The sequence below is a fragment of the Gossypium arboreum genome, chromosome 3 (assembly GCF_025698485.1).
Source record: "Gossypium arboreum isolate Shixiya-1 chromosome 3, ASM2569848v2, whole genome shotgun sequence".
Classification (NCBI taxonomy): domain Eukaryota; kingdom Viridiplantae; phylum Streptophyta; class Magnoliopsida; order Malvales; family Malvaceae; genus Gossypium; species Gossypium arboreum.
In genome coordinates this window covers 5206722-5220462 of record NC_069072.1, presented here as the reverse complement: position 1 = coordinate 5220462, position 13741 = coordinate 5206722, and positions in this window count along the sequence as shown.

Here is a 13741-nt window from a genome sequence, read left to right as displayed (position 1 = left end):
GTATTGTCAGAGAACAAATCGAAGTCTAGCATCTCCACTTCGACGGGGAGCAGATACATAGCAGATCTCACCTTCAGATAATTTCACTGAAGCAAGATCCAAGATGATTTGACATTCTTGTGTTTACAAGGAACAAATCAAGGACATAACAGATTTGACTCTCAGATGTTCTCAAATAGATCCAAGATGATTTGGTATCCTTGTGCTTACAAGGAACGAATCGAAAACATAGCTGATTTGGCTTTCGCGTGCTTATGCTGAAGGAAATCTAAGATGATTTGGCATCTCTGTATTGTCAGAGAACAAATCGAAGAAGTAGATTTGGCGTCTCTGTGTTCGGCGAATAGCAAATTGAAGATATCAACATGACAGTCACAAGTTTACGAGAAGCAGATTGAGGACTATGATTTGATAAGACCGGTCAAATTTGGTCTTTCTAAATCTTTGCTCGATTCCCATTATACAACAATGAGCAAAGAGGGGCAGCTCTAGTAGCTCAAATTTGACCGGGCTGAAAATGAAATAAAAGAATTAAATAAATATTTATTTATTTAATGTCCATTTAAAAGTCCATAAATAACCAGCCCAATAGACCCATTTAGCCTAAACCCAACAGACCCATTACACCTAGCAGCCCATTTACAATCAAATACCTAAAGCCCAACTAAACAAACCCATTAACTTGTAAATCACCTAAAACCCGGTTACACCCGAGGCCAAATACCCAAACAGACCCAGGACTAAAGTGGCCCAACTGGCCCAAATCATTACACCAACGCAAGAAACCCTAGGATTTCTGCATTTCCCTCCTGGCACCGCAACGTCTTCTGGAAGCTTCTGGGAACATCTATCCAGTTCCCCGAATTGAGACGGCCATCAATGCTCTGTCTCAGGTTTCCAATGCCCCATCAGTGCCTCGCCGTCTCAACAGCCACCGATCGTACCCCTATCAAGGCCACGATTCCAGGCCCTGAGTCACGCCGTGATCAACGCCTCCGGTAGACCATCGCCAAGCCTTCGTCATCGTCGGATTTCTCGCAAACATCTGCAAGAAAAGGAAAGAAATCAAAGCAAGATTGCAGTAAATAGGTTAGAACAGAGTTTGGAAAGAAATCTTTCGATTTTTTTCCAAAATAGGCAGTAGATCAAGCCTATAAAGCCTTTTCTCAAATCTGTAAAAAGGGATACATAGAAATAGAGAGAAACACATCACAAAAAGCATTGTACATCAAACCTTTGCAATAATATTTCAGAAGGTGATTATTTTTCATACTTATCTCTTTTTCTCTTTTATGAATATATGAATCGTTTTTTTTTATAAAAAAAGTAACATTTAAAAGGAAAGAGGTTACCTGTGGAAGGACGAAGGTTATTAAACCTTCAGACCACCGCGTACGGCAGCGCGTGGGCACTCGTGGGCTAGTGGTCGAAGGCCTGAAGCCTAGGCCAAAAAACCCCCCTTGTCTCCTCATTCAGAGGATTTTTAGATTTTTTTCTTCTAAACTGATTGCTAAATAAGTTTTAGGCTTAAGTTTTAGCTTATATAATCCAGCAAAAATGACATTGTTTCTGTTTAAACAATAAGCTATGAAACGACACCGTATTAGGTAGAGGATTCGCGTGTTGACCCGATTACCCGGGGAGGATCCGCGTGTTTTCATGAAATGGATTAATTGCCCAATTGGTCCTCTCGCAATTTTTATATTTTTAATTTCAATTTATTTTTTTTTTAATTTAGCTTTAATGTTTTAATTCTGTTTTAATTTGGCCCTCCCAGTGATTTACAACCGCATTAGGGAAAACACTGTCGTTTTGGGAATAGGGCGATTTGCCCAATGAGTCCCTTTTGTTTTACGCGTGTTTTAATTAGGACCTTAATTCAGCTTTTTTTTCTAAATTCGCCCCTGTAGTTTTATTAAACTTCAAATTTAACCCTATATATTTATTTCTATTATTATATAAATATAAATTTTTATTGTTATTTGCTTTGTTTTTATTTTTAAATAATATATTATATGATTATTTTATATATTACTGATATTATTTATATATATTATATATTATTTTCACATATATACTTTCATATTATATATAATATTTATTTTATATTATTATGTCATTTTATACTATTAAATATTTTTATCTACATATTGTTATCATTAAAAGTTTTAACTTGTATTATATATTTATTTTTATTTATATGTAAATAATTACTTATATTCTATTATTACACATTTTGAAGATATTATAATATAATAATTTGTATAATACGATATTTCATCATTAATTACCTATTTCATATTATTCTATTTATCAATCGTTTGTATTATACATATATTTTTATTAATATACAATATTTGCTTTTGCTTTAGAATTAATGTATTATTGCTATGTTATGTAATATCTTAGACCTTTATAATTTATTTTCAAATGCATTTTTTTATATATATGTGTTAAAATTGTATATCATGCATCATTTGTGTTTAAATATATGTTGCATTATATGTTTAGGGATTTTACCTACTTTTCTTAAATATGCATTGTGTTTTATGTATAGTTTTTCTTATTTAAAAATTGTCATGTTTTATTTCTTATATATGTTGGTTAGTGTATGATATTTATGTCTGTTATGCTATTACTTATCTATTATTATAACATGTTATCTCGGATGTTATGTTAATATGCTCCTTCATGCATCGGTTTTAAAAACGAGACTTCAAAGTTTTTAAAAAATAAAAAGTTAATGCTTGGTATTTGGAAGCTTCGAGAAAAGTAGTGCCCTAACTTATTGGGTTGCAACTTTTCTCGTTGAGTTCGAATAGTCAAGTACCCTTCTAAGTTTTTAAGATTTTCAAAAAACGAGCAACTGTGTTGGAATTTCAAAGCGTTGTGTCCTAACTTACTGGATGTGGCGTTTTGTCGTTTCGAGATAGGGATTTCCAAAAAGGCTAACTTAGTATCAATATTTTGATACAAGTGAATCCCAATTTTCAAAATCAAAATATTTTAAAGAGGATTGTATCTTAAAATTTTAAATTTTCGACCTTAAAGACATTTGATAATTAATTAGGTACCAATTTTTGGGCGTTACGAGGTGCTAATCATTCCTTGTAATGTGAATCGACTCCTAACCTGTTCTTTTTATTACGTAGACCAAAACTAATGATTTTAAAACAAAATGTTTTAAAGGTGATCCAATCACACCTAAAAAGATTGGTGGCGACTTCTGTTTTTGTTTTCTTAAAGTCGATTCTCATTTTCCAAAACTCGATTTAAAAATGGTTTCGACATGAGTAATTTAGATCTTTAGGTACAAAGTTCTTACTAGGCAAAAAACTAACATGACACCCTGTAAGATGTGAAATGGGAGGAAGCCAAATGTCAAGTATTTCCATGTGTTTAGAAGTACCTTGATAGGTGGAAAAATAAAATCCTACACCTAATTAAACAGGATATAAATTAGAAGTATAAGGAGTAGGGTCGATCCCACAAGGACTAATTTATGTGAACTTGTAGTTTGTTATAACCAGGACGTATTGTAAGCAATTTTATGCCCATAATTTATGCTAACCTATATGAAATAGAAAGAAGGATTAAATATGAATGTAACTAAATTGCAAAAATTAAATAATAATGAAATAGAAATAAACAAATCAGAATTAAAATTGAATAACCCAATAAGATGGATTTTGACTTCGACTTTGGATTGATCCCTGAATAATGGATTTTTTCTCTAATCGATAAGTCGGGTATAGTGATCAAGGAACAACCTCAAACCACCAACCCTTTCGTATGTAAATTAACTGCATGAACAACTTTATAGTTAACCTTACCATGTAACACCCCTAACCCATATCCGTTACCGAAACAGGGTTACGAGGCATTACTGGACTTATACACTAGCATTCGTATAAAACCAAGTAAAAAATTTGCATTCTAAATTAAAACTTTTCAAATTTTATGATAAAGTCTCTAATATGGGCCTACAGGACTCAATACATGCTTTGGAAGTGGTTCGGGACTAAACTGGCAAATTTGGAAATTTTACCTTGAAGATAGGGGCACACGCCCGTATGGCCTGGGACATGGCCATGTGGCTAGCCCGTGGGGATCCCATGGTCATCTGGCCAACCCGTGTGGAATTCTGACTTGTAATTTCTTAAGCATCAAAGGGGCACATGGCCTGCGCATACGCCCATGTGGCTAGGCCGTGTGGTAAACTGATTTTTCATCATTTTTAAGCCATTTTCACACGATTATAACACGCAACCATGCTTGAAACCCGTGTCCTTCACACGACCAAGACACACGGCCGTGTCTTTTGCCTGTGTACTATCCTGACTTTACATTTAAGGATGCAAGGGACACACGGTCATATCACACGCCCGTGGGCTTACCGTGTGTCACACACGGCCTAGACACACGCCCGTGTGTCTAACCATGTAGACGAAAATAGTCCGTTTTAGGCCACTTTTCTCACCCTTTCATCCATTACCTACACTTAAACATAATTATACACTAATAGAGTCCAACCAAACAATTATTTCAAGCCGAAACATGTATATTTCATTTTCAAACACAAAACACCATATTCAACTTACTTTGCATACTTAATCATTCATACTATTACATTATCAAATCAACCCCTATACATGCCATATAAATCAAAAAGTTGTTTAACAAAATCTACCGGAGTAAATCTGGATAGTGTGATTCTTGATGTAGATCCGATCCTCCATATGTATATAAGTCAATCTACAAAACAAATAACATACACAAGTAAGCTTATAAAAGCTTAATAAGCTCATAGGCATAGAAAAATAAATCTTACCAAACATTGTACACAATTATATATCTTATAATTTAACTAAATCTTCCTATAAATCACAAAATCATTAATAAGTTCATATGAATAATTTCCATGTTGCTATTCACAAATTTTAACTCATTTGGGCCCATTTCTAATTTACTTTCATAGTCAAATTAGGGAACACTAATGGAATTGAGTACTTCATTATCACATTGCCATGGTAAACCATGGACTTGCACATAGTCACATATCACACACTAAAGCTATAGCCCTGCCATGGTCTTACAAGGATCACATATCATACCGATGCCATATCCCAGCTATGGTCTTATACGGAATCACATTATCACATCACACCGATGCCATAGCCCAACTATGGTATTATACGGAAGCACATATCACATCTTTTCCATCAATTCATCATGGTCATAAAATGAAAGCACTCAAAACCATTGTTCCAACTAATTGGTACTTTTAGTTAAACATTATTTAGTAATTAATACAATTTGATAGTATTCATCTACAATAAGATACCTTAGAAATCCTAAGATTTCCATAAGAAAACATTGAACTTTTTCATATGAACTTACCTGGGCTAATTTGCAAAAGTCGTAGAAATTCAGGGACTATTCTTGTAATTTCTCATTTCCACGATTCACTTCGTTTTCTTGATCTATAATTAAATCATTCCTTCATTAGCCTTCATTTCAATTCTATTCTACTTCACAATTTATGCCCTTAAATTTTCAAAAATACACTATTACCCCAAACTTTTTAGTTTTTATAATTTAGTCCTTGCTCAATTAATTCATTGATTGAGCTAATTCCTCTCAAATAACACTTTATCAAGACATTATAAACTACTTCAAAGCCTTTAAAACTCAAAATTTCATCACAAATCCCTAATTCTAACAACTTTTACAATTAGATCGTAAAAATTGATTTCTATAAAAATCTCTTCATGAAATCATCATATAATAAAATTAAAACCTCAATTCCATGATAAATCATCATAAAATTTCAGCACTTATTCATAGAAACTTTCAAAATTATCCATGAAATCAAAAACTAATAAATTAAACAAGAGGACCTAGTTGTAAAAGTCTCAAAAACACAAAAATTACAAGAAATAATCAAGAATTAAGCTTACATGTAGTAAATGTAATACCCCATACTTGTACCTGAGATCGGGATAGGATACGAGGCATTACCGAAATTTTCAGAATAATTTCAATTAATTTATATTATTTAGTATTCATTTTCATGTTTCGTGTAACATCCTTTTCATATATTCAATTCAAAATATCATATAAAATACGATACAATACTTAAATTTTCATATTTACATGCTCATTCAGGGTATCCGAACCTACCTGACTAAATTGCAGAAATACCAAGATTTAGGGGCATATTGGTAATTTACCATTTTCCCAAATTTCACCCAATCTTAAATTGATAATTTCATTAAATTTATTAATTTAGATAATAAAACAATTTATTCCCTTCAATTTAGACATTTTTGACATTTTTACAAAATTACCCCCTAAAGTTTTACTTTTATTCAATTTAGTCCATGAGCTTAAAACATGCAAATTAGCCATGCTAACTGAATATTCATATATATATTTTTCCTCCTCCTCCTCTCCATTCCACATCCTTAATGTATATAACATTCTTGTAAGTACGATTTCACAATTTACTTATTAATGCTCACATCAATCTGTTCACACGAGTCATAGTCACTCAATTATTTATAATTCGAGCTACAGAGCTCAAAATTAAGATCCGTAAATTTTTCCTAAAACTAGACTCACATATCATTCCACCATAAAATTTTAATAATTTTTTGTTTAGCCAATTAGTACAGTTTATTCATTTAAGTTTCCCATGTTTCACTATCCAACAGTTCTGACCTCTCTTAACTAAAAATTAATTATATCACAGTAAAAAACTTGGATAATGTTCCCATTGATTTCTATTGAAAATAGACTCATTAAGGATTCTAAGCATATAAATTTGAGACTCTAATTAATTTTCTCCAATTTTTTGTGATTTTCCAAAGTCAAAACAGGGGAACCCGAATTCATTCTAACATTGTCTCACAAAATTCATTATATCTCATAATTTACAAATCCATTGCTTATACCGTTTCTTCTATGAAAAACTAGACTCAATAATCTTTAATTTCATAATTTATTCTTCTTCTAATTCGATTTCTAAAATTTATGGTGATTTTTCAAAGTTAGTCTACTTCTGCTGTCCAATATTGTTTTAGTTCAAGATGTTTATTACTATTTTTCCTCTAAATTTCAAAGGTCATACCATTCAGTCCTTGCTCAATTAGCCCATCTATTAAGCTAATTTTATCAATTAACATTTTATTCCATCATTCTAAACTATTACACAATCTTTAAAAATCAGAATTTTAACACTAAACCTTAATTCACAACTTTTTCACAATTAGGTCCTAAAATCAATTTCTATTGAAATTACTTGATAAAATCATCAAACAACAAAATCAAAGCTTCAAATTCATTTTATTTCATCATAAACAGCTAACACTTATCGATGATAGCTTTTAATTTTGTTCATAAAATCAAAAACTAATGAATTAAATACTTGGACCTAATTGTAAAAGTCACAAAAACATAAAAATCTCAAAGAAAAGGGTAAGAATTGAACTCACATATGTCAAAGTATGAAAAACCAGTAGCTTTCAGACCTCCCATGGCGTTTTTGCTGAAGAAAAATGATGATATCTCTAGATTTTTCAAATTTGTCTTGTTTTATATGTTTAATTTGCAAAATTTCCCATTTTGCCCTTGTTTCTCCTTGTCTTTTTTGCTGATTTTCTTGCCCAACCGTTCAGCCCATACAATTTGGGTCCAATTGCCTTTTAAATCCCTCCTTTTTAATCACTTAAACTATTTAATCATAATTTAATAAATTTCACACTATTTTCAATTTAGTCCTTTTTAATTAATTGACTAACCAAACGTTAAAATTTTCTAACGAAACTTTAATACTAACTTAATAACACTCCATAAATATTTATAAAAATATTTATGGCTCGGTTTATAAATCCGAGGTCTCGATACCTCATTTTCAATCAAATTTACTTGATTAATTCTTTTAAAATCGCAAAATTCACTAATTAAAAACAATTCTTTTAAGTTCGCACTTAGCCTATAATTATTATTTGTTAAAATTTCTAAACATAGTCGTCGGATTTAGTGATCTCGAATCACTGTTTCTGACACCACTGAAATATTACAGTACAAAACTCGGATAATGTTCCCATTGATTTCTATTGAAAATAGACTCATTAAGGATTCTAAGCATATAAATTTGAGACTCTAATTAATTTTTAGTGAAGAGAGGTCAGAACTGTTGGATAGTGAAACATGGGAAACTTAAATGAATAAACTGTACTAATTGGCTAAACCAAAAATTCTTTAAATTTTATGGTGGAATGATATGTGAGTCTAGTTTTAGGAAAAATTTACGGATCTTAATTTTGAGCTCTGTAGCTCGAATTATAAATAATTGAGTGACTATGACTTGTGTGAACAGATTGATGTGAGCATTAATAAGTAAATTGTGAAATCGTACTTACAAGAATGTTATATACATTAAGGATGTGGAATGGAGAGGAGGCGAAGATATCCTTAAACTCTTGAAGTAACTCAACCAGACTATGCCTTGTGTCCTCGGTAATCAGTGTTCCAATTTTCAACTCCTTCCCTTCCTCTAGGGATATATTCTCTATTTCCTCTTTCTCATGTGGCGTGATTTGTTTCTCCTCCTGCTTTACCATTCTTAACAGATCGAGGGATACGTCACAATCTTGAACATCTTCAACATCCTGAGATTCCCCTAAACACATGTCTTGTTCATAAGAGAAATCAAGAGTGGCAGTATCAGTGCTCATATCATTGATATCTAGAGACCTGTGGGGTATGAAAGAATATACAAAGAATGAATGAATCTAAGAATGATTGTTTATGTGCTATGAATAAAAGAATAAGAATCGCCTAAATTTAAAAGAATATTGGTTGATAAAAATGAAACAATGCTTGTTTAAAATCGATAAAAGTTATGTTTTATTTAAATAATAATAGATGAACATAGGCCCATTTTCACAAATGTAATCTTACTACTCCTAGGCCTTAGAGTAATAGACATGTTTCGGGAATTACTCTTAAAAATTCCTAAAGACTACAGAAAGGTCTTCAGCAGTCCAATTATTCAGAGAGCTCCCTGGCTCGTAAGGGCGAATGTCCTCGAAACTTCCTTGCTCCAATCCTTCATCGTGCACAGCATTAATTTGATGACTCTCTTCTATCAGTAACCCTCTTGACTTAAAGGATTTGGATATAGGTGGGAATGTCATCGGTTCCCACTCCACTCCTCCTCCGTTCAAAAGCGCCTTTGTAACATCCCAAAATAGGGCCTAAACGGAATAGTGGTTGCGAAACCACAAATCCGAGGTAGAAAAATTTATTTTATTATTATTTTAAGGTTCATGGTATGATTGCATGATTGTTTGAAAATTTCGTGATGAAATTCCATGCATAAAATGCTTAAGTTGAGGTTAGGGACTAAATTGAATAATTTGCAAAACTTGCATTCTAGAAGTTTTTTAGTATGAAATTACTTTGGAATATTAATTAGGAGGGTTTAAATAACAATTTGACCAATTTTAAGTTCATGGACAAAAATTAGGACATGGAAGGAATTTTTGAAAGTTTAGTAAGGAGGGGTAATTGGGTCATTTGGATATTAAATGAATTAAATAGGGAAAAATAACACAAAAATGGTCATCTTCTCAATTAGTTTCTGCCGATTTTTTCTCTCCTCCATAGCTGGGGTTTCTTCAACTTTCAAGCTTCATAGTAAGTGATTCCAAGCCCCGTTTTTAATGATCTTTACGTTTTTGGAGTCCCGGTAACTTGATTAAGCTTATTCTAGCAATAATTCAGCCTAGGGTTCATATTTGGAAAAATACCCATGGCTGAAATTTGTGTATTTTGGTGTTTTATGATAGAATATGAGGTTTTAAATTATGTTAAACAACTTATGCTACTCGGTTTTAAGTGAAAACGAGTAAAAGGGCTTAAATTGGAAAAAATACCAATAGTCATAAGTATATGTTAGAGTGTGATTTTGATATTGCCATAGAAGGGAAAAATGATCAGCATGTCATAAAACATAAGAAAATAGGATGAAGTTTAATTTACGAGCCTTGGGGCAAAAGTGCAAATATGTGAAAGTTTAGGGGTAAAAATATAATTTTGCAAAAGTTTGGGTCAAGGACTGTTTTAATAAATGTGAATATTAAATAAGTTAAATTTGCTATTATAGATCAAGAAGAACGAAATTCGTGAATAGATCGGGAAAAGAAAAGTAAAGGACTAAATTGTAAAGTTTAGTCACATTTTGTATCAAGTTAAGTTACAAAAATAAATGCAATATTCTTTTATTTTACATTATTATTGTCAATTTCAGCATTTATATACTTATATTATGAAAATATGTAAAGTCGAATTTAAGGTGGAGTGACAGAGGAAAAGTGTTAAAAGCCCGGTTGAACCCTAGGAATGTTAGGATATTAGGGTTGTGATGATGTAATGAAATGAGCCATGTAAGTCCATATTAGAAATATGGCTTTGGAGACAGATTGAGCCATGTAAGTCCATATTATATATGGCATTGGAGACAGAATAATTCATGTAAGTCCATGTCAAAGACATGGCATTGGCGAGATATTGATAGAGCAGAAGCGACCCTAGTATCCTTAGTATTCCGAGTGGTTCAACGGGTCAGGATACGAGTTAAATTACAGTGAATTAACAACAAAGGAAAAGTAGATTATACTTATGAAAAGGAAAGGTCGTAAGAAAGAAGGTAAGGGAATAAAGAAGAAGATAGAAATTGAGAAGTAAAGAAATTTATGATGTTAGATGATATTATGCATAATTATCCATTATGTTGAATGTTGTGATTTATTTGCTTGTAAGCTTACTAAGCCTAGTGCTTAATCTCTTTATTTTCTTCTTCTTATAGTACTTATCTAGTCACTCGGGATCGAAGGAAACGTCGGAGGCCGATCACACTATCAAAGAAATAACTCGGTATAACTAGACGTTTTGTTTTGGGTATGGTATGTATAGAAACTTAGCTACTTTTGGTATAATATGAACAATAAATGATGTGTAAATACTTGCTAGTGATTAGCTAATAAAATAGCCGATGATATACATATTTATTAATATGTATGATTGATTGATGATTATCACATGAAAATTATAAAAAATGTGAAAGTAACCTAAAAACAGATTCAAGTAACAGAAATGACGTAACTTTTAAAAATCACTAAAAATTGTAGAAACATAGTTTGAAGATGAATAATATATGAAATTAAAGCTTATTATGTATATTTTCTTATGGAATAAGCAAAACAGGTAAAGGTATTATATTTTATGAGATATCTGAGTTTTAGTGAAACAGGGTCAGAGCGATTTCTGGATCCCCTGTTTCAACTTTTGAAATTCACCATAAATTGTACAAAACTAATTAGAAGGTGTAATTTATATGGTTAGAATCCTTGTTGAATCTAGTTTTGATAGAAACAAACAGCTTAGTCATATGAATTTTTTACAGGAAGAAACATGGCTCGTAGTAAGAAGAGGTCAGTGTAGTTGAGTTTTGAAACAGGGGAAACTTTAACTAATAAACTGTACTAATTGGCCAAGTCAAAAATTCTAGAAAAAAATTAGTAGATAGATATATGAGTCTAGTTTCGGGAAAAATTTACGGATCTTAATTTTGAGTTTTGAAACTCGAGAAATGATTTTTTAAGCAACCATGATGTAGAAAAACAGTTTATTCCAAAAATTAAAATAAGTGGTTTAGAGTTGTTTAAAAGGTAAGATAAGTTTAGTAACACCTCAAGCTTGACTCCGGTGACGGTTTCGGGCACGGAGGTGTTACATTATTGGTATCAGAGCAGGTTTAGTCAGTTCTCGGAACAGTTAGTGTGAGAAAAAGTCTAGCTATACATGCCATACTTGTATTTTGATAGTGTGACGACTCCTGACGATTTTTAAATATTTTGTTTTATAGTAATGGATCCCGGACGAGCTGGTGATGATGATGTAGAAAGTAATGCTTTGCTCCCACGGAAGGGCAGCGCCATCCGAGAATAGGCCAGAATAGTTGATCGGGAGGAGTGACTCGAAGCTCTCTTCCGAGCTTTGAATGATTTGTTTGCCGAGTTCGTTCGTACGAATCCGGCAGTTAGACCTCCACCCCCTCATGATTCTCAGGCTACCCATGTAGCTCAAGCTTCCCCAGTCACAAGTACAGTAGTAAGAAAAAAGCCACCAGTTGATAGAATCAGGAAACAAGGGGTAGAAGAGTTCCGAGCAACAAAAGATGATGATGCAGAAAGAGCAGAATTTTGGTTAGAAAATACTATCAGAGTCTTTAACGAATTATCTTGTACACCCGAGGAATGTATGAAATTTGTAGTATCACTTCTTAGAGACTCAGCCTACTACTGGTGGAAGACACTTGTATCAGTTGTACCAAAGGAGAGGGTCACTTGGGATTTCTTTCAGGAGGAATTTCGTAAAAAGTACATCAGTCAGAGGTTTATTGACCAGAAAAGAAAGGAATTCCTGGAATTGAAACAAGGTACTACGACAGTGACCGATTATGAGCGCGAATTTGTCAGGCTTAGTAAATATGCTCGAGAATGTGTGTCCACAGAGGCTATCATGTGTAAAAGGTTTGAGGATGGGTTAAATGATGATATCCGACTGTCAGTGGGTGTCCTAGAAATAAAAGAGTTCGTTATTTTAGTTGAGAGAGCCTGTAAGGCAGAGGAGCTGTTAAAAGGAAAAGGCAAAGTTGAGATAGAGACACAAGATACAAAGAAGAGACAGATGAGCAGATCATTTCAGGCTACATCCAAGAGGCCCAAAGAGTTTTCTACGGATCTAGCTTTTCGGCAGGCAATCTAGTCGAATAGAGGTAGCAGATTTAAAGATCCGAAGGCTCGGACCACCTCGACTACGAGTGTAGGTAATGTTAGATGTAGATCGTGGTGTCCACGGTGTGGTAGACTTCATTATGGTCCTTGTCGGGCAAAGCGAAAATGTTTGCTATAAATGTGGTCTCCAGATCATTTTGTACGAGAATGTCCGTAGTGGCTAGCCGAGAAGTAACACGAATGCTAGATCCTAAATGCTCCTACTAGAGGCGATCACCGAGGCAACCGGAGTAGGAGCAAGTGTGAGGTACCTTTAGAGATTCGGTGTGAGACCGGATGTTAGAGCCCTGCAAGGACTTATGCTATTCGTGCATGCGAAGAGGCATCCTCCCGATGTGATTACGGGTACATTTTCTCTACATGATATTAATGTCATTGCTCTGATTGATCCGGGTTCGACTCATTCTTATGTTTGTATGAAATTGATGCCTAGTATAAGTATGCCTATAGAATCTACGAATTTGTGATTAAAGTATCAAATCCATTAGGCAAGCATGTATTAGTAAATAAAGTATGTAGAAATTGTCCTTTAATGATTAGAGGCTACTGCTTTTCCTACCGATCTCATGCTATTTCCATTTGATGAGTATGATGTGATTCTTGGTATGGATTGGTTGACTACACATGATGTGATAGTGAATTGTGGAAAGAAATTCATTGAGTTGAAGTGTGAAAATGGTGAAATTCTTGGGTTAATTGGAAGAGTCGATAGTTTATTTCCATAATTTCATATATGTCTCGCGAAATGTTTGAGAAAAGGGTATGAAGCTTATCTTGCTTTTGTGTTAAACACTAAAGATCCGAATTGAAAATTGAATCGAGTGCGTGGTATGTGAGTTTTCCGATGTGTTTCCTAAGAACTACCGTGTTTGCCT